Source organism: Calliopsis andreniformis, chromosome 8 (assembly GCF_051401765.1).
Source record: "Calliopsis andreniformis isolate RMS-2024a chromosome 8, iyCalAndr_principal, whole genome shotgun sequence".
Classification (NCBI taxonomy): domain Eukaryota; kingdom Metazoa; phylum Arthropoda; class Insecta; order Hymenoptera; family Andrenidae; genus Calliopsis; species Calliopsis andreniformis.
The window spans coordinates 3,113,393-3,134,429 of NC_135069.1; the positions used below are offsets into that span (position 1 = coordinate 3,113,393).

Genomic DNA, 21,037 nt, shown 5'->3' on the forward strand with positions numbered 1-21,037 from the left:
GTTGTCTTGATGGTATTTTTTCCATCGCGTTTCTACAATAAGCATCAGACCCTTGTTCGGCGATCCTAGCTACGTCTTTTTTTAGTAAATCCCAGTCCATCGGCACGCGTTGCACCGCCGCAAATGGAAGAGGAGGAATAACGGGGAGGGGGAAAGGGAACGAAGCAGTAAAGACGGTGCGTCGATGAAAAACTGGAGCTGACATGTTAACGGGCAACAAGAAGTCGACTTTATTGGCCGTAAACGCGGCAATCTCTAAGCCAGTCTTATCCTAGTCCAGCCTGATGCACTCTACGACTGACAGCAGAATCTCTTTCTTCTCCTCTTCCCGTGGTTTTTAATCTGTTGAAAATCGTGAGTCGTATAACAGTACGACTCGATGAAACTTAAATGGGAACTCGAAGTCTTCTATATTATAATTTTATTATCGGATTTTTGCTGCTTAGGTAATGGAAATTTGCATGCAAAAAGGACAGGGGAAAAGTGGATCCAATTACAAGAAATTAGTTTTCCCTATGAACTGAGTCACGCGTATTCCCTACACGTTCACGACAGAGGGTTAATTAAAGACGTGTCTCCGATGCGCTTACATCGCAAGAGGAGTTGCTCATTACAGGAATTTCCGCGCGTTCGTCAAGGGGTAGGCCCAGTATAATTATTGTGAGAACCGGAGGTGCCTTCTTGCGACAGATGCTATATTCCGGCAAGAATATTGCCGCCAAGGACTGGCATTAATCTTCGGGATAGTTATCCGTGTATGAGCGGGAGATATTAATGGCGCTGAAGATATCACCATTTACGCTGGATTGAAATTTATACAGAGAAATTAACGCGAGACGAATGCGCGACACGGGACAATAAAACAAGAAGAATAATAAGTCGACCATTAGGTTTTTAGAAAGAAACAGTTTATTCCATAAAATTCTATTACAAGTTACAACCGTGACAGAGTGAATAAAAGATGCATACTTTCATCACGATACCAGCGAACACGAAATGGGCTGCTCCCCACACGTGTAAATGCCTGCAGCGTTCTTCCTACGACCTTCTATCGAGATAGGAGACTTGCATCCAGTTTTCTCCTCCCTCGTCAGCTTTTCTCTTCCCTGGTCAGCCTCAGAGCCAGAGAAACTTCAATCTCGCGTCTCCATTTTCGAGGAAATGCTGCGTAACGGTGCCGAGTTCAATTAAAATTTAACGGATGCCTGGTGCTAACTGTATTTATGGATCCTCCGATCTCGCGTCCTCCAGGAATGCGCTTCCTCGAGAGAGGTCGTGCGAAACAAACGCTGCCGTCCAACACCTGTTGTCGCCAGGAGGACCTCGAGCAGGAACGTGCCGCGCTGAAATTCTCGCTGGCAGTAAGCAGATCTCTCGAAGCCGCGCTTCGCTTCCCAGGGAATCCTGCGTCGCAGAAATTGGTCGATTTTCGGGGGAAAGGAAAGGTCGGTATTCGAGGCGGTTCCGCGAAGGGCACGTCGAGCACCTGTCGTCGAACTCCTCTCGACCTCGTCTCCATGGATCCTCGAGCAGTGTGAGCGACTGACGCAGCGTTATCTCGCGCGGACATGACGGATCGGTGCATTAGCGTGCTGATTAGGTCCTCTTCGAGGTCCTTCGACCGACCAACCTCTTTCCTTACTCCTTCTTTCTTAGTGTCTCTCTTTCGATTCAACTTCGCTCTGGAACAGTCTACTCTAGACGCTTTAGACGTTTTTTTCTTCTTTCGAAGGACTCTGTTGCCATGGATCGATACTCCACTTTCGTTGTCGAGGTGTCTGCCCTCCAGGGGAGGAGGGCAAGCCGCGGTGACGCTGCTACAACCAGCCACGACTTAATTAAGACCGAATCTGTCGACGACCGATAACGTGGCCCGCCTAGGGACGAAGATCGATGCTTCCACGCGATTCGAGATCGCGGTGTTCTTGGGGCTATTGGTGGTTCGGGGAGTTTCGAGGACTTTTATACAGGGTGGTGAAAGAAAAGGGTGTAGACTCGCTAGAATTAGTTGCAAGAAAAAAACTACTAATTTCTCCATGTTTGTTTATTACAACTTATTCCACTTAAAGAATTGTATCAATTTTCGAACTTCTAAGCTCTCTTCTTCTCTCAGATTGTATATGATACAATCAACCCTCTATCCATAGATCTTCTGGTCATGTGTATTATTCTTCCAGATCACTATATTTCATAATTTGATATAATAGCAGACACAGTAGTCCCATCGATCTCCACTCTCCCATGCTGAATTGCTTTTCTGCCCTTGTAGCAGTTCTCCTCAACGAGCCTCTAAACGGTGGAACGAATCACAATGCGAATCGTGGATCGGTTCTAATCCCGTGGCGAGGAATGCCGATACGGTTTCGCAATGGATAATCAGACGGGATAGTTATTTAACAGCGCTCGGGGGAAACGAGATACAATACTAATCTAGGGAACAGCGAGGCGAGAGTTCGCAATAGATGATGAACTTTGGGCGGAGAGACGCTGGCGAAATAATCGGAACGCAGGATGCCTAATGCTCGCCTTAGGCAACTCTCCAGCTGCCAGAAGATTGACCAATTCCTCTGGTGTATCTAGCATCTACTAATATCTCGTATATGGCAAACGGATACCGGCTAACAAATCTGCCAAGCGTTGCTTAGACAGCATAAATAAGGGGAGTCGAACACGTCGTTGAAATGTTAAACGATCCTAAGCGTGTGCGAATATGTACACGTACACCGTAAATGTCAGCTCGGGCCCCGAACCTTTCGCGGAGAGATCTTTTACGCAGCGTTACTGGGAGAGGAATACAAATTTGCGAGTAGAACAAGTGTTCCCCGATTCTTTCCCCTGTCGACCGCCTGTCTATCGAGAATCTGGAATCGATATTAACGAGTATCTCGCGGTAAAACAATCCAGTGGAATGTCAGCACAGGGATACAACCTCCGCCACGATAAATCTCACGGTCCCGCGAAGAGAGATGGTGAACGAGCCAGCTCGCTCCCCGATGGCGTTACAGTCGAATTAATTAAAACTCGGCCTTCTATCTGCAGCCACGCAGGGGGGGAGAAAAGTGCGCGTAACGAGACGTTCGAAAAATTACGCCCCGCGAGATTTACATTCCCGCGGAACGGGGCCGATGGAACGCGCGCCAGGGCGGGCGGGAACGGAAGCGTCGACGCTTCGATCGGCGTGTTTTCAACGCGTCCGGTGTTCATCTGTTACCAGCCTCGGTCCAAGTGGCTGTTCCATCGTTCGATGCAATACGAACGCGCGATAAGGGCGACAACGTGCATACATATTCGACTCCTCGTCGAGGGTATAACTTCTGCGGGGGAATAAAAATAAATCAAACCTCCAGCGAGCATAATTCATCATCCGACGATATTAATGCGACTGCGGGGCCGCGCTGGTCGGGACGTAGGCTCGGTGCATCTCGTGTGTACGCGCGCGTACGCGAGGAGGGCCCAGGCTTTCGATGGGCCCGGCGACGTGCCGGCCCAGGGAAGAAAGACGGCGAGAGACAGCCGTGTGCTTGCAGCCAGAGTGAGAGAGGGGACGAAGGAGGATGAGAAACCGAGCCTGAGGATGTTTTCGCAGATGCGAAGCGATACTGCGAAAGCCCTACCTGCGCGGAATTTTATTGATGACGAAATGTGCAATCGCCGCGATCTACCACCGCGCTACGTACCTTCAATTATACGCAAATAATTAACTCTCGGCGCCGACAGGACGATTCGGTCCAATTATATCAGCCACCAAACGCTCGAACGTGTATCCATCGATCCCACCGGCAGCGCGATCACTTTTGCGCGAAACTGGTGAAACTTTTATTCACCGTGTTGTCCTGTGGCGATGGTGAGGACACGAGGGTTGGAGATGTGTGTTAACGAATGGAAGAAATAAATTGTTTAGGAGGATGGGTTTAGACTGAGGAAGATAGTATCTATCACTTTATTCAAATTTAATTATTTATTGTGGTAGAGTACTTGTGTCCCTTAAACTTTATTAAAGTAATGTGAGCACGTTAGATTAGCGTAGAGATTCCTTGAGACGTGACAGAGTCATGATTTCAGGATTTCGAGCCCACCCACAGACAATGGGAACACTGATCTCCATCCCTACCAAGGGAAAAGTCTTTAGAAGGGCATTGGAGGGGATAGTGGGACACAAGGGTGGTCAGAAGATGACTTTTGAGGCAGAAAGCATTGAGCCTCCACAGAGACTGAGTCAGACGTAAGAAATTAAATTTTTGTACAGCGTAAGTCAATCATATTTTATCGTTAAATGGTATAATCAAGAGTCACAATTTATTTTTGACCATCAAGAAGGAGAGGAACGTAAAGCACAGCATCTTTACGTCGTGAACAGATTCCGTGAACGGAAGCTCTTCGAATGGAGACATACCTCTCCTTTTTACTGCGTCGATTCCCAGTATTCGACGGATAAAAGTATTGGGCTCGAGGTCCAATATCTGGCAGAGTACGTTTAGAGAGATGACACAGCAGTTCCTTGCCCCTTGGATTCTTCTTTTTGCCACTTTGCGTCTTTCGACTAACTTCCGCGGCTCTTGGCCTGCCAAGGGGGAGCGAGTGGCTCGGGACAAAGAGAGAAAGAGGGAGAAGAGGGCCAGTACGAATTGAGTCGCTCCTGTTCGCTGCGTATATATACTCCAAGTAACTAATTATGCAGATAACGCTGGAGCGCAGAAAAGGGGGGTGGGCATCCAGATATGGGGGCCCTGGTCGCACTCGTTTCGCCTACCTCTCCCATCTTTTTTCGTCCCTTTTCGATATCCCTCTTTGGACCTTCCGCGCGAGGTCCTCCGCCTCCTGCATCGCGTTGCGTGTGCTTTAGGATTCGCCGCGACGAAGTCTCGAACCGTTACGATATCAAAAGCTTCGAGAGGGTTTCCGCGAAGAAAAACACGATCGTCGTGACGGTTATTTATAGGGACAAAGAGGCTCCCTCGGCTGGCTAATATTTCGACTGAACGGTGGGCACGAGTTACGTTTGCCTCGGGTGCATCGAGTTAACGCACGCGACGCCAGCTCTGGCGTACTTTTACGGCCGAGGATCGCTGTTTCCCTGATTATATTATCGCGTAAAGGGCCTGTGGCTCGCGTACTCCAGCGTCGATCGGGCGTTTTTAGCGAGATCTTTGCGCGGGGATCGAGATCGCGGTTATTCCATAGGACGCAGGTAGCCATCCGCTCGCGTGGTCGTGTGGGTCTGTGTGTGCTGGTACACGTATATACACACTATAACGAGTGCGGCAGTTTCTCATTAGCGCGGCCGCTTTTTCTCCCGACGAATTATGAATCGTTTTTATTGCTTTTAAAATTGCTAATCAACCGCTCGGCCATTGGGGGCAGGCCCGAACTCGTTATACATCGGTGCCCGGTACTTCCAGCGCTCCTTTCCTTCGCCAGCAACCGTGTACGCCCCTGAATAGACCCCGATAGCCTCATCTCTCTCGCCTCCCTCCCGTCCCCGCATTTTTATTCGTCTATTACGTCTCCCGATTGCGCAGTTTAATCTAGACGCGGCCCATTAAAATTTATCGTTTCATTAATCTTTATTTGATTTAATTTTGCGTTCGTTCGCCCGCTTTTTTCCCCCTTTTACCTCTAACGACACGCCGATGTCCGCGTAATCGCCTCCCGTTATTATCCTTATCGTTCCGTCTCTTCGTTGACCTTTCCCCCAAGCCGCGATCGCGCCGATTTCGGCGGTCCCTCCTACCGATCTGCCCGCGTGATATTAACTGAAGCTCCCGACGCGCGACGCTATCGCCTCCCCCGTCCGGGCGCCGCTCAAATGTCAGCTATAAATTTTCGCGAGCGCAAGCCTCACGACGTATCCTCTCGCTGTTTCACCCATTAACATAAAGTGACGTGCAGTCACGCTGGAACCACCGGGAGCTTGCTATTCCGTCATCGGTCCTTTCGTTACGTGTCCACGGCTCAAGGGAACGCGAAGGGATTAAGACGCCAGTTTCGTGGGGAACGAGAATGCCAGACGGATTTTTACCGCGGTAACAATGGAAGAGGTAATTACGACAGAGCCGTTTGCGTCGCTCGCTGTCGACGCTAAATCAAAACTGATGGAAAAAGGGAATCGAGGGGTGCTGCAATAGGCTCTATGCACGTCTGCAACCCTTTGATATTCCTGCTGGTAAGTAGATTCAGATTTTAAGGCAGTAATTTACGTCAGCAGGGTTAAGGGGAATGAGAATGTCTTATACAGACAATCTGCTGTGCCGAGGGTAATAGGAATTTCTTAGTCAGACAGCAGTTTTAGGACTCCAAGCATTGCTAGAACGATAGGAAAGACTCGTTCAGGTTAGTCGAGACTTAAATTCAAGTGACTCGTGTTCAAGGAACTTGATACCCCTTTCGCGTTCACGCAAATCAAGTTACTTGAGTTCAAGCGAATCGAATTAAGCCTGAAAGACGAGACATTCGCGTTGATGAAACAGCCTCGAATCCCTAGCATTCGAGCCACTTGGATTCATGTATCTCGACTAATCGGAACGAGCCTTTAGGTCCATGGTCATAATTAGCCGCGACTGTTTCGATGGTTCCCCAGCGCGTATCTTTAGCCGCGGCACGGGCGTGTCCGAGGACGTTCACGTGGGTCCGAATACTCGGCCGATTCCGCGAGGTTGTCGACGGTGGTTCCGACGTGAGGTGATTGATCGGTTCCAATATAATGAGGGCCGATAGTGACCGACACGGGACAAGGCCCGGCGCGAACAGAAAGCGATGGGTCCGTTCGATAGGAGGCCGTGTGGAGGATTCGAGGTCCTGATCCTCTCGTGGCGCACACATCTATGGGAGGCCAACCCCCCGAAATCTACACAGGCGCATGTATCCCTGCGACAGATTCGCGGCGGGGACGCTAGAGACGCACGGATAACAGGGATTCCTTTCGCGTCCAGTTCTCTTCCTTTTGCAGGACCAGCAACGCGTGTCGACCTGGATCGGTGCCTCGCCAATTCGCCGCGAGGGCCAACTCGCGAGCGAATGAATACATAGTTGCATATTGTCGCGATCTCGGGAATCTGATCGATCTTCCGCTGGTTTGCCCATCGTCGATGGGGACGGCCAGCAACTTTGGAACGTCGGCAGTTTTTACGCGGCTGGGAGGTCCTTCGAGAGAGAAAATATTCGGCTGTCGATGTAGTTTTAGGAGAGTCGTCGAGTCGCGAGGAATTTGAGGGTAATTTTATTCGCTGTTTAGTATTTATCCAAGCTACTATTTTCCACTAAAACAAGATGCAAATGCATTCTTTAATCACATCGCTAAGATATTTTCGTATCCTTTCTCAAGGTCTGAAAAGCATGGTCGACAACGGTGCGAACATGGTATTCTTACGTCACATATTATAGCAAATTTGTTTCATATTACAGCAAAATAGATCTAAAACAGAGAAGGAATCACGGCTCAGATTATAGATTTGCTGCAGTATGTATCATGAGTTGACGTGACGCGATAGCAGCGCGTTCGCACCCTAAGTTTCCTTCAGAACATCTCGCCTCTTTCGAGCAGCCAGGACGGATAGGTCGACCTTGCTCCCTCTCCCTTCTTTTTGCCCGGCAGAGGTCGTGAGCGCGTGTCGCGGATCGGGTTCGGTCTTATTCCCTTTGGTCGGCGATCAGGTGCTCGCTGGCCAAGAGGAATGACGTGTCAATTCGTTCTTTCTGGCCCTCCGCTCGTCTCGCTCCCATCTCGCCTCCTCCGCGTCCTCGAAGCCGTGCGCGACCAGTCCGCGGCGGTCGGTGAAAGAAAAAGAGACGGAGAAGAAAGTAAGAAGGTTCTACCCAGCAACCTATCTACCTACCTACCGGTTGTTACCTAGTGACGCGCGGAGGATTACGTTTGTACGATTCGCCGGCGTGGATGATGTTGTCGCCCCTGGTGTCGGCGTTATCTCGACACGGGAGGGCACTTACCCACCGATAACCGTTCCCTCCTTTCCGTCCCCTTCGCCGTTTCTTTCTCCCCTCGGCCCACTCGGCCCACTCGGTCCACTCGCCCCACTTCGCGCTCCTCGTTACCTTTTCAACTCGAACGGGCGATCGGGCGACTCGAAGCGCGACGTCTCGCTCCTCCCTGCGCGCAGTTTCGTCAGGAGGCCCGAGGAGGACAGGCGAAGGGGCCCCCTAAGTGCACGGGCGAGAGCAGTTCGCGGATAATAAGACTCGTGGAGGCTAGTCCTCTACGGTGCACTGGGTACTGTTTATGCAAATGCATCGACGAATCACGTCCAGTGGCAATTGCTCCGGGAATTATCCCGAGATCGGCACAAAATGATTATTCCGCGGCGCTAAACTCGTCTCACTTCGTGAACCGGCAATTTCGCGGCGACGCGGCGCGTAATCGGCCTCCACGCGAGCCCCCTGGCAGATGGTGCCCTGAACCTTGGGGATTCGTTAAAGCGATGTTAGGCGAGCTTCTTCGATCCCCCTCCACCGCTGACTACCCCGTAATCGCGTCTATTCTGCCCTGTCTTATATAATCCCTAATTAAGGTTTCGGCCCCCGGGTGGACTTGCGTCCGATGCCATTTCCAATTAAGGTTACGATCCAGCTGCTGCGAGAGCACGAAATATGTACGTAGATAGAGGCGAGGAGAGGAAGGGGAGGGAACGACAAAGGGCAGCGTTGACGAGGGCTTTTCCTTGCTGGATGCTGACCACGGAGGCAGAGGGGGAAGGGCGAGGGGAACGGAGTGGAAGGCAGCGTGGTCGTGGCCCATTAGGGACTATCGGGAGTCCGGTGAACCAGGGCATAAACATGCTCGACACCTCGCCGCCTCGCGGTAATGCGTTCGTAACTCCTGGCAATATCTTTCTCCCTCTCCCTTCCTCGCTGCCTCCGTCTCCTTCCCTCTTGCTCATTCACTTTTTCTCCCTCGCATCCTCGCCTGCTCCGCTTTATTCCCCTCCGTCCCTATGACTTTCGATACGGAGGTCCGCTGCCCTCCCCACCCCGCCGCGGACCCCTCTTCTACACGGGTCCCGCCGTCGGCGTGCCCCAGCGAAATACGTCCCTGAATTTAGTTAAACGCACGGCCAGTAATTAATTCGGCCGAATTTATCGTAATATTGCGTCGAGCCGAAACCCGACGATGTTCCGCATCGGTCGTTTTAGCGTAATGAAATGCTCGTGTATGCTAATGCGACCGAGGGGCCACGGCGCGACGCGGCGCGACGCGGAGCGGCGCACCGTTGCCGATAGACATCTGAATTCCCCGCGACACAATGTTTCCTCGAACTTGGCCGCGATATTCGGCGAGTTGGAATCGATCTGGAAGGGGCCTCGTGAGCGGAGCGGCCTCTGTCCACGCGCGGCCTAGATCTCGCGAGCCATCGATTCCGGTTAGATCAGAGCCAGCGGTGCGGATTCGCTGAATATGGACGAAGACAGACCCTCGGGATGCTCTACTAAGGTCGAAGACTTCGCGTAGAGTGTGTTGGGGTCCTCGGGCACAGGCAAACGCGATGATCATGGCTGTCCAAAAATCCCAGTTTACGACGCCGCCGGCAATAAACTAATTTCCAAGGTGGCGAGGGCTTCGTGGCCTTCGCGTCTCAATTCGCCCGGCAACAGGGTGAAAGGACTCGTATGAGAGGGTTATACTACTGCGAACTTCGTGGCGAGGTCGTTGAACCGCGCTGAGAATTTCCAGCTTCCTGTCGCGCTGCCAGTGAGCCTCTAAAAGGATGTGAGTCACAGGTTTTGATGTTATGTACCATGGAAAACGGGATTGCGTTTTTCGCAGGTTTTTTAGTGTCCGAGAATGTTTTAGACAGTGACGGGTTCGAAGTAAAAATATCTCTGACTTCTGCCCTTTTGGTTTAGAGTCTCAGAGGTGTGGGACGAGGTCGAAGACGCGACGACATTGAGATGTAATGTTTCTGGCCGATGCTAATAGCGACATTAGTCATCTCGCTCGGGCTGATACACAAATGGTGGCACTGAGGAATAAGAAGTCATCGAGATTCCTCGGGAATCAGCGCGAGAGCGCGAAGGGAGACGGAGACGAAATGAACCGGTCAATGGCACTTGAGGTCTTCTCGATGGAAGCGTTTTAGCGTTTAGAAGAGCTTGGATAACGTGCAAGATTAAGATTAAGATTCCATATTCGTCCCCCTCCAGGCTCGAGGCTTGCTACATCTTCTTCCTGCTCTCGAGCGGCTCGTGGTACGCGGTGATTAAAGAGCCACGAGATAAATGAGTATCGAAGGAATTTCGGTCTTTGGCGTTTCTTCCTCTGCTCGTTCTAATCGAGTATAAATCACGTCGTAGGATCCTATCTGTCCTATCTGTTCCTCGACCGGATAAAGACGCCGTCGAAAGGTGTAATCAAAACGAATGGTTTTGGACTGGCCATTGGACACGTGGACGTTGACGCGTCGCTATCTCTATCTTCACGCTGTCGCGTTCGAACAAATTAGATCGTCTACCATTCAGTGGTATTTTTGCGAGAGCGTGGAACGCTAATTACAATAAACGCCGATGCAGTTACTCAATCTCCGAGTCGCAGAAGGGGATCCGAGAAAAAGAATAAATGATACAGGAATATGAAACGATAATATAACGGGTAGGCTGATCGCAGATTAATTACTCATAAATCGCAATCAAATTAACGGTACATCGAGGAAAGGAGATTACATTTCTCGCGTGGCGTCGTTACAGCCAATCATTCGGCCTCAATAATTTATCATTTAATTACCCTAAAATTCAATTTTTATTTCCATTTCCTCTATCATTTAAGACTTCAATTATAAACTCTCACGGTGATGCACGAAGGCCTCGCTACAGATTCCATTTCTGGAATTACTCGAAAGGGGAACGCTCGAGCCGAGGGCAGAGGGGAGACGGAAAAAAGGTATCGGGAACGCTGTTGGCAGCCGGGTCGACGTGTTAATTGGAAACGCGCGAAACGCATGATTCCAATCGGTCGTGTCGGGGGAACGAGCCGATAGGTATCCGAGCGAAACTATAAATTCCGATCGGATGCATTAGCGTGTTCGTGACGGCGCGCAACAGGTCTGGAATCCGCGGAGAAGTCCCCACTTCTACGATCCACACGCTGCTCCTCTTCAGACGTCGATAATTGTTCCCCGACGATAAATTCTCTGGCTCGAACTCGACCGAGGCCTCCGCTCCGATCCAGAGCCACTAGAACCAAACCCTATCGCGGCTCTCCTCGCGGCTCTCCTCGCGGCTCTCCTCGCGGCTGATCACCGCGATCGGGGAAAATCGAATATTCCCTCGCTTTGTATCACACAGAGAGATTTATGCCGCAGATTACGCCGAGCGGGATCCCAATTCGCGAGGCCACGCGGTTCTGCATCGTTCGAGGTAATTACGCTTCCACTCTATGCCCGCGCTCCGGAAACTATAAATCCAGGCATACGTTACCGCTGCGCAAACAGAAACTTCGTTTTCACCTGTCGACCGCAGGCAAAAACGCAGATTTAATCACTCGAGACGCCGTAGAGAAAAAGTGGCTAGGTGCGCGCGTGTAACGAGCGCCAGCTAACTAGGCCTGGTCCGTTAATCACTCGGCTGGACTGTGCGTTGGCAAATCGAGCGGGTGTTGAACGCGACGTCGCTGGAAATCGTTCGAGGAAAGGAGAGGAGGTGAAAAGGGTATGCAACAGGTAGCTGAAAACGCAATGGGTGCCCTTGGGGGAGCCGAGGCAAATGCACGCACCGCGGGTCAGCCAACGCGTGGCTCGAAGCGCGACAATACGCCGTTTCGCTCCGGTAATCACGGCTGACACGTAGCCGAGGTGTTAATGCCGTGAAATTCTGAGTAGATCGTGAGTTTTGCGCTTTCGAGACTCTGGCTGCTGTCCGTCGATCATTTTTCGCTCGTAAAATAGAGGTAAACTGAGCGACATATTGTCTGACTACGGGACTCGTTCTACTGCAGCTACTGTGCATGCGCTGGGCGACGAGCGGCGGCAGGAGAAAACGCCTCCGAGCCATATTAGTCAGAAATATGTTATTAGCTATTACTGAAGCCCCATATTCTCGACTTTCTTCTTATCTGGGATTATAGAATCACCTGCCAGGTCGTGGCACCTGCGCTTGAAACACTTTATACATCAACTTTAATTTCCTAGGAATGCTTTTTCAGAGTCGCCTCTTATATCACTCTCCCGACAAGTAGAACAGTCTGGTATACTTTCTATAGCCACGTAATTCGAGATTATTTCAGAGACCACTGTCCCAAAAGATTGGATCCGGAAAAATGTGAAACGGACAAGTACCTTATCCGATAAAATAAATCAAACGCGTCATTTTCGTGATCACCAATCGCACTTAGCAAACACCGATCGAACATAAATCGGAGCAAGTCTACACTCCTCGACGTAGCAGCGAGCAAATCGAGTTTCTGCGCTCGGCGAATAGATCGTTTCGCTCCATTAGCCGCAAAAGCGCGTACTGTCCGCTCGCGTATCGCCGAACGCACCCTCTGCTACAAGCGCGCGTGCACAAACAGCAGCTGGCTTTCTGCCGATCTAGTCCTAATAAATTCCTCTCGCAATGTCCACGAATTCCATGGCGCAATTACGACTGGAGGACGTTATATTACGTGGACGTGGCGAGGAATTATCGTTCGAATAAAAAATGAGCTACAGACGACTAATGGACCGTGTCAGTGCGGCACGATTCACGGGCAGGATTGACTTTTTGTTCCTCGAGCGAACAACAGGCGACGAATATTCGATTCGTATGGATACAGGTACACCGACGACTGGACATAGATCACGATCCCTCGACACGCTGCCCCCTCGGAATAGATCTCAGCCCGCTACGATGCACCGTGTGCGGCGCACTCCGCCACCCGACCGCCCGCCGATAATTAGGCACGGTCTGCGTGAGTCAGCCCCGTACACGCGTGTAACGACGCGCGATTCGACGGTGTAACTCACGACTCGACTCACGACTCGACCTCTCTCCTCGAAGCTAGAGTGCGTAGAGCCGCGAGCAGAGGCTCTGCGTATGGCACACGAGCGGCCGAGAATCGTGACCCGCCGCGCGAGACGAATCGGCCTCGCTTAACCACTCGGAAGGATTAAATTCAATTTCCGACACTCATCCTCCTGGGACTGTAGGTGGGGGATAGAGGAAGAAAACGTCGATGGATCCCCTGCTCAGCGAGCTGGAAAGGATCGTTCTTTATTCGCCTATCCACTCGATCCTATTTCCCTTTATCGCGGCTCCCCGCTCGTCCCTCCTGTTTTTTCTCTATTCGTAACCACGTCATTAAGATCGAACGGTGTTTTAGTGGTCTCGTCCAGCGATATTCATCGTCGAGGATGGATCGGTCGATCTGGTACGGTGTTTCGCGTGCCTCGATGAGGATAAGGAAGATTGCTGTTCCTATAATTTTGCGCGGACGTATAATTAAACGCTATTAAGATTACGCTAGAGATCCTTAGAGCAGAGGGACCTGGAGATTCCATTCACCGGGACACACGAGGCGAATCCTTGTTTCCTCGTAAATACCCCTATGATCGACGCGCTAATAGCGCTGATAGCGCATCTGCGTTATCCGACCGACTAATCGCGCGCGTTGTCTGCTTGAAATTCCTCTCGAGCCTGTCCCTTTCATCCTTCCTCGCTCCCGTGGTTATTACAAACTGTCAGCGGATCGGTTCGACACGCCGATAGATTCTGCCGCGGCTTTGTCGAGAAACGGAACAGTGGAAAGGGGGATGCTGGGAGAGGAAGGGGACTGGAGGAACCACTTATACTAATTCTCTTCGCACGATGGATGGTGGGTTCGTTTTTCTTCGATTGCCAGCACTCAGCCCAGGTGTCCGAGGCTGTACGCCTCGCGAGCTGTCCGCGAGACGATCGGCGTGCGTGCACGCGTAGAGAGCACCGGTTCGTACATCGACTGCGAGCATTCGAATCCTCGGGCGAAATGGAGCGAGACGGGGAGGAAGACGGGGAGGAAGACGGGGAGGAAGACGGGGGAATATTCGTGGCACCAGCGCCATGGAGGCTGCTGCACGCGAGCCTCGTCTGGAAGCGAGAGAGGGAAGCCGGAAGAGCAAATTGACTTAACCATACTGTTCGGGAGGTATAAATAAGACGCGGCTCATACTTTTTATCAAAATTGCTCGATCGCTGAAAATTATCGAGCGCACGGGACGAAGATAAATAAAAGATTCCGTATGCATAATGAATGCAACCGAGGAGATTCGAATACGATATTTTATTGCGCCTGCGAACGCTGCTCGACGAAAGTCTCCTCGAGCGAAATTCTTGGAGTCCACTTTCCTCTACCTGAGTTTCGGTCACATCCAGCTTACATCTGTCTATCTGGGAGCAGAGTGATCGTCAGATAACTCTGCAGCACGGAGCAGCACCTCTTCAGTTCTTCAAACCTGCGTACACCTGTAGCCTAATACTGAAATCTACAAGCAAGAATCTTCACCGCCACTAAGAAAATATTGAAACAAATCCATAGTTCAGAATTCAAGCTCCAGACCTCGAACTTTAAATCTCTAAAATAAAGACGAGTGATTCTCTAATTAAATCCTTCTGTTTTATAACTCTCCCTGACATGCCCCACTTCCCTCACCTCTTCCCTGGCCAACAATCGGTCCACCAAGTATGATCCCCTTCGACTTTTTGCCTCAGTCGGTTTCGCGCCTCGTTGAAGCCCAGAATCTCCAGTGGTTTTGCCTTCGAAAGAGCCGCGTGCTCGAGGATTTTCCAGGGGATTCTGAGGCAGAACCGTGGGCAAAAAGAAGAGGGGTCCAAGCCCGCTGCGAGCGTAGATCGGGCCCGGTGCTCGTGAGATTAACCCGCCGGTCGGGCCCAGCCTAGCAATATCTTACGTAGGCGCTGCGGGTCTACGTGGGCTGGCGTATAACCCGACTATATCCAGCCATCAAGTACACGTTTCGCTCGGTAGGCAGGAGGGAGCGCGTCGTGGAAGTACAGTAGCGGCAGCCCGGGGCATCACCACGAAGGGCACCTCATTATTTATCGCGATATCAACCTATATTTCACACACATCTGCACGGCGGACCGAGGAAGGGGGACGAGCTGGGAAAGGGTTAGAAAGGGAAGGAGCGAGAGGCCAGGAGAGAGACGACGAACCGCTCCTCTCTTTGTACCTTCCCTCGCCCCCTGTCTCTCTCTCCTTTTATCACGCCCCTTTTCTTTTGCCACCTACTTCCCCCTGTTCTTACGTAACCGAGAACTTTACACCTGTGCGCGTGCGGTCGACTCCGCAGGAGTACACGGTTTTCTTCTCCCATCGCGGTGGCAGGTCTGCTATTGCAATTATCGTGTCTAGTCACCTTTTTCTACTTGTCTGTCGTACGTTAGTGGTTGGAGTAACTGCAGAAGCCTGTAGGGGTGAGGATTCCGTATGCAAACTTGGCAGAGTATTTATTCTGGGATGGGGACTTTGTATGGAGGAATCATTGATCTCTACTACTGAAGTTTTAAGGAACATTTCATTAGAAAATATTCTCAAGGGATTCAGATTCTCCAAGCTAAGTATAGGAGATTGTCTCCTTATAAATCAGGAATTAGATAAGTATTTGGGCCCTTCAGAAATGGCTTTCTGGAATCAAAATCGAGGCACATGCTATTGAGAGTAGCGAAGCACTATCCTATAAAAGTATAGGTACTGCAAATGTTCCCACGATCTAAGAGCTCTCTAGAGAGTACAAAATCCACAGGAAAACTCTCAAGTGATAAGCTCAATTCACCCATTCCAATCCCTACCTCCCTTTAATCGTAGAATAATCTGAATAAAGTCTGCCAAGTTTACACGGTACACCTCCATCTCTCGAAGCACGGTTGCGTAACAGGCAGCAGCGTCTGGTAAAACGGCGTGATGTCGTGAACAAAAGTCCGTGGGGCCATGGAATTTCGACACGCGCGAAGACGGCGTTATATAGCGAGACACGGGCCAGTGAACGAAGGAGCAAGACCCCCTGCGGGCCACCGCGGAGTGACAAATTGTTTTTCTTTCTACCGTGTGCCTCTCGTCCGTGGCTTTCTGTGCCAGAAAGATTCCCGACACGATAATGTTCACCGAGTGTGCTTCGTCCGATCTCTCGATCGCGCCGCGAGTCGCCTCGCCGATTAGACACGGGCGACGTCCTTCGTCGAATTGAATTTTCTTTCGCCTCGAGAGATCGTTATCTCGTCACCGTTGCGTGGCGTTTAAGGCGTAATTTGCTGAAATATTCGCGGGACGGGAGGCGGTGGTAAGGCGCGAGGACCACGGGCTGGGAGTCGCTTTAGCATACGCGAGTCCCTCGAAACCGATAGAGACGAGGCGAGGCGGGGAGAGGCGGGGTGGGAGAGATCCGAATGCGATCCAAATGCAGCACGACTGGTTCTCCTCGCGCGATCGCAGAGAATCTTAAGCACCTGCCACTTAAGGACCGGATTGCTCCGCGAGAATGAGAGAGCTGGCTGAGAGGGAGGGAGAGAGAGGGAGGCTGAGAACGATAGAAGAAAGAGGAACGGGAAGGCGACCGGGAGCGCCGAAGATGTCCTTAAGGATCGAAGTCGGCTCTCTAGCGAGCGTAGGTATCCGCGAATATTTGACAAGTGTAAGAGCAGCAATCCAAGGGGAGTCCACTGGCAGGCGAGGGGACACCGAGACCAAGACCATTCCGAAGAGAGGAATCGCGATGGAAATGTCGATCGATCGCAGGGAGATCCTCGTGGTCGTAAACTACCTACGTAGTCGCCTTCTTCCTCCTCACGGTTCGTGGCGTGCAATCTATAGCTCGGGAGAAAAAGGAGCAACAATGGGCGAGATCCTCTCGGCTCGTGCTCGAACTTGGTCTCTGCAGGCTCGATGTGCTGGTTTAGCGGCGCCGTGGCACACGGCACGACCGGCGATGAAATCATAAATTGGTGAACGCCAGCCCGCCGGCACTGATAGCGAGCAACCAATAATTATGCTAATACATACATCGTAATGCATCCAAAGAGGCGGTCATTCGTACGTACGTCCTATAAGGCTCGCGGGGCTGTTCGGTCCCGTCTCGAGGCTGACTCGCGACGCGTCGAATCGCGACGTTGATTCCAGCTTCGAGCTTCTTCTCCGCGAGCGAGCGTTGATTCATCGCGAGGCGAGGTAGGACCGAGGGCAAGGCGTGAACGTCCAGAGGAGTGCTCGTTAAGGCATTTGTTGGACACGAGAACAGACTCCCAGGTTGGAAAAACGTGTGTGTGATTCCTCGAGGGCGAGGAGAAGGCGATAGGAGGCGGAAGATCGGTCGAGAGAGTCGAAAGTTTTATCCAGAGAACGTATCTTGTCCAGGCCCAGCGTTAATCAGCGTTTCGTTGGTTGACAAGATTAACGCCATTAACGCCTATGGAGCCGAATTAAGAGAATATTATCGTGAAGGCTGACGCTATTCGCGGACGCGCTGGTAATAGGAGTCGGCAAATTACGTCGAGTGGCTCGGTAATCTATTAAGATAAGCTGTTGCTTTACACGGTTCTACCTGGATTTCTGTCTGTGTTCCTCCATCCTCCTTGCAAACTCTAAGCCTCCTCGACCATTAGTCTCTTTGAAGTTCGATGATCGAATAACTTCCATAGGTAAGAGTTTTGAAATCTTTTGAGATACTGTATCTATATAGGATTGTATAATATCCTCAATATTGTCCATACGTTAGAAATAACAGTGTTCAGAGTAAGCTGAAACATGTAGGTGGATATGATCTAGCGAGTTTTACGCCCGGCTAGCGCTTGCACTCAGCGCCTCGATGAACCGATCATTTAGATAGCGCGCCGACGAAACGCGGGCTTAATTTTCCCGGCTAATGACGGCAGATCATCCATTTAACTCGTTACCGTCGTGGATCGTAGTTGAAACGCGGCCGTTTGCCAGCGCGAGATTGACCAGAGCTCCGTGGAACGTTCGCTCGATCATCGGCGAGATCAATTAATTACAGAGACAAGCTCGGGACACCTTCCATTAATTCGTTTCTCGTAACAATAAAGAATTCCGTATCGACACGTCCGCGTCTTTAACGACGATCGCGGACCTGTTCTCGTGAAGAGCGGAAAAAATGGGGCTGGCTTGAAATAAATTTCATGGACAGGATAGTGTGTACCGCGGCAAAGCGGACCGGTCGTTACCGATTTTTCTTACGACCAAAAGAAGTTCTGAGAGCGAGCGCGTTTCTCGGTTTATTACGGTTCAAGGCAAGGATAAAGGTAAGTAAAAAGACTGGTACTTGTGGAGAGACCAAGACAAGTGAGGTGTATCGTAAAACTATATTTAATGCAATATTGTGTTACATAGTTGTGAGTGCTTCGATGGCGAAGCGCTTCATTATAATATTCATGCTAGATACAGATGTTATGGGCGATGGTATTAGTAGTCAAAATTAAAATAAAAAACATTGTGGCTGAGAGATACAGCTGCGATACAATTTGATGCAGACTCAGGTAAGTATGTATAGTGCTTCCTTCCCTTCCCTATAGTCCTCATTCTATATCCAAGATGAAGCTACTATCGAGAACCTACAGCTGATCAGCTCATTATTACCGCGGCGTTTGTCGTGGAAGGACCTCTTCCCTTCCTTTCCTTCCAACATTTCCTTCACTTCCAATTTCCTAGTATCTATCTCATATCGAGCTCCTGCATCCCTGGATTACTCCTGGATCATCCTTGGACTACATTTGGACTACCCTACTTGCTAGAGAGATGCAACCTCCTGGGCTGCCTTGATCACTGGACGTCTGTCCTATACCTTCCCATTCTACTTCCTGCAGCCTTACATCTTTTCTGTCTATATCGAACTCGATGTCACTTTTCCTCCCTTCATCTTCACTTCACCCTTATCCATTTTTACCTCACTCCTACGTCACCACATCACTTTCATTTCCCTCCCACATCAGTTCCACTTCTCTCCCACACCAGTCCCATTTTACACCCACATCACTTCCACATCAATCCAAAATCTCTCCCAAATCACTCACACTTCTCTCCCAAATCACTCACACTTCACTCCCACATCACTCCCACATCTCTACTAAATCACTCACACTTCACACCCACATCACTCCCACATCTCTCCTAAATCACTCACACTTCACTCCCACATCACTCGCACATCTCTCCTAAATCACTCCCACTTCACTCCTACATCTCTCCTAAATCACTTCCACTTCACTCCCACATCTCTCCCATTTCACTCCCGCATCTCTCTCACCTCACTCCCACATCACTTCCACATAACACCCAAAACACTCCCGCTTCTCACTCACTTAATGCTAACTTCCAATTACTTAAAATTCGGAAATTGCTCCTCGCGAAAATGAGAATTGGTAAGTGGCGCCATCTAGAGGCAAAAATTGGTACTAAAATAAGAAATTTTATTTTTAGTTCGGCCCTGAACCGCTAGATGGCGCCACTTGGCAATTCCCAAAATTTCCGAAAATGCTCCTCGCGAAAATGGGAATTGACAAGTGGCGCCATCTAGCGGCTCAGGGCCGAACTAAAATAAGAAATTTTATTTTTAGTTCGGGGTCTCCACCGCTAGATGGCGCCACTTGTCAATTCCGAAAATGCTGCACACGAAAATGGGAATTGACAAGTGGCGCCATCTAGCGGCTCAGGGCCGAACTAAAAATATCATTTCTTATTTTAGTTCCAACTTTCACCGCTAGATGGCGCCACTTGTCAATTCCCATTTTCGCGAGGAGCAATTTCGGAATTTTCAAGTGGCGCCATCTAGCGGACAAAGTTGGAACTAAAACAAGAAATGATATTTTTAGTTCGGCCCTGAGCCGCTAGATGGCGCCACTTGTCAATTCCGAAAATGCTGCACACGAAAATGGGAATTGACAAGTGGCGCCATCTAGCGGCTCAGGGCCGAACTAAAAATATCATTTCTTGTTTTAGTTCCAACTTTCACCGATAGGTGGCGCCACTTGTCAATTCCCATTTTCGTGGGGAGCATTTTCGGAATTTTCAGGTGGCGCCATCTAGCGGACAAAGTTGGAACTAAAATAAGAAATGATATTTTTAGTTCGGGGTCTCAACCGCTAGATGGCGCCACTTGTCAATTCCGAAAATGCTGCACACGAAAATGGGAATTGACAAGCGGCGCCATCTAACGGCTCAGGGCCGAACTAAAAATATCATTTCTTATTTTAGTTCCAACTTTCACCGCTAGATGGCGCCACTTGTCAATTCCCATTTTCGTGGGGAGCATTTTCGGAATTGACAAGTGGCGCCATCTAGCGGACAAAGTTGGAACTAAAACAAGAAATGATATTTTTAGTTCGGCCCTGAGCCGCTAGATGGCGCCACTTGTCAATTCCCATTTTCGTGTGCAGCATTTTCGGAATTGACAAGTGGCGCCATCTAGCGGCGAAAATATGAACGAAAATAAGAAATGATATTTTTAGTTCGGCCCTGAGCCGCTAGATGGCGCCACTTGTCAATTCCCATTTTCGTGTGCAGCATTTTCGGAATTGACAAGTGGCGCCATCTAGCGGCTCAGGGCCGAACTAAAAATATCATTTCTTATTTTAGTTCCGAATTTTTGCGATAGGTGGCGCCACTGGTCAATTCCCATTTTCGCGAGGAGCATTTTTGGAAATTTTGGGAATTGACAAGTGGCGCCATCTAGCGGTTCAGGGCCGAACTAAAAATAAAATTTCTTATTTTAGTTCCGACTTTGACCGCTAGATAGCGCCACTTATTAATTCTCGCTTTTGTAAAATGCAATTTTCTAATTTTTGACAAGTAAAATTGGAATATAATATACTGGGATTGTATAGGGCAGAGTTTTGTTTAATGTAGGATAGTTTAAAGTGGAGGAGAATAGTGTAGGATACTGTTGGAGAGTGTAGAGTGTTGTTGGAAAGTGTAGGGTGTTGTGGGATGGTGGTGGAGGTTAGTGTAGAGTAGTGTTGTGTTGTCTGGGATGATGTAGGGTTATATTGGGTAGTGTAGGGTGGTTTAGGGTAATGGAGGGTGGTGTTGTAGGATAGTGTAGGTTCGTATAGTACT

At 50.1% G+C, this 21,037-nt stretch overlaps 1 protein-coding gene across 1 annotated transcript in view; it reads left to right on the plus strand.

The window, feature by feature from the left end:
- Ds (dachsous cadherin-related 1) overlaps positions 1 to 21,037 on the plus strand; it is a 229,895-nt gene that overhangs the window by 154,227 nt on the left and 54,631 nt on the right. The window lies entirely within an intron of this gene.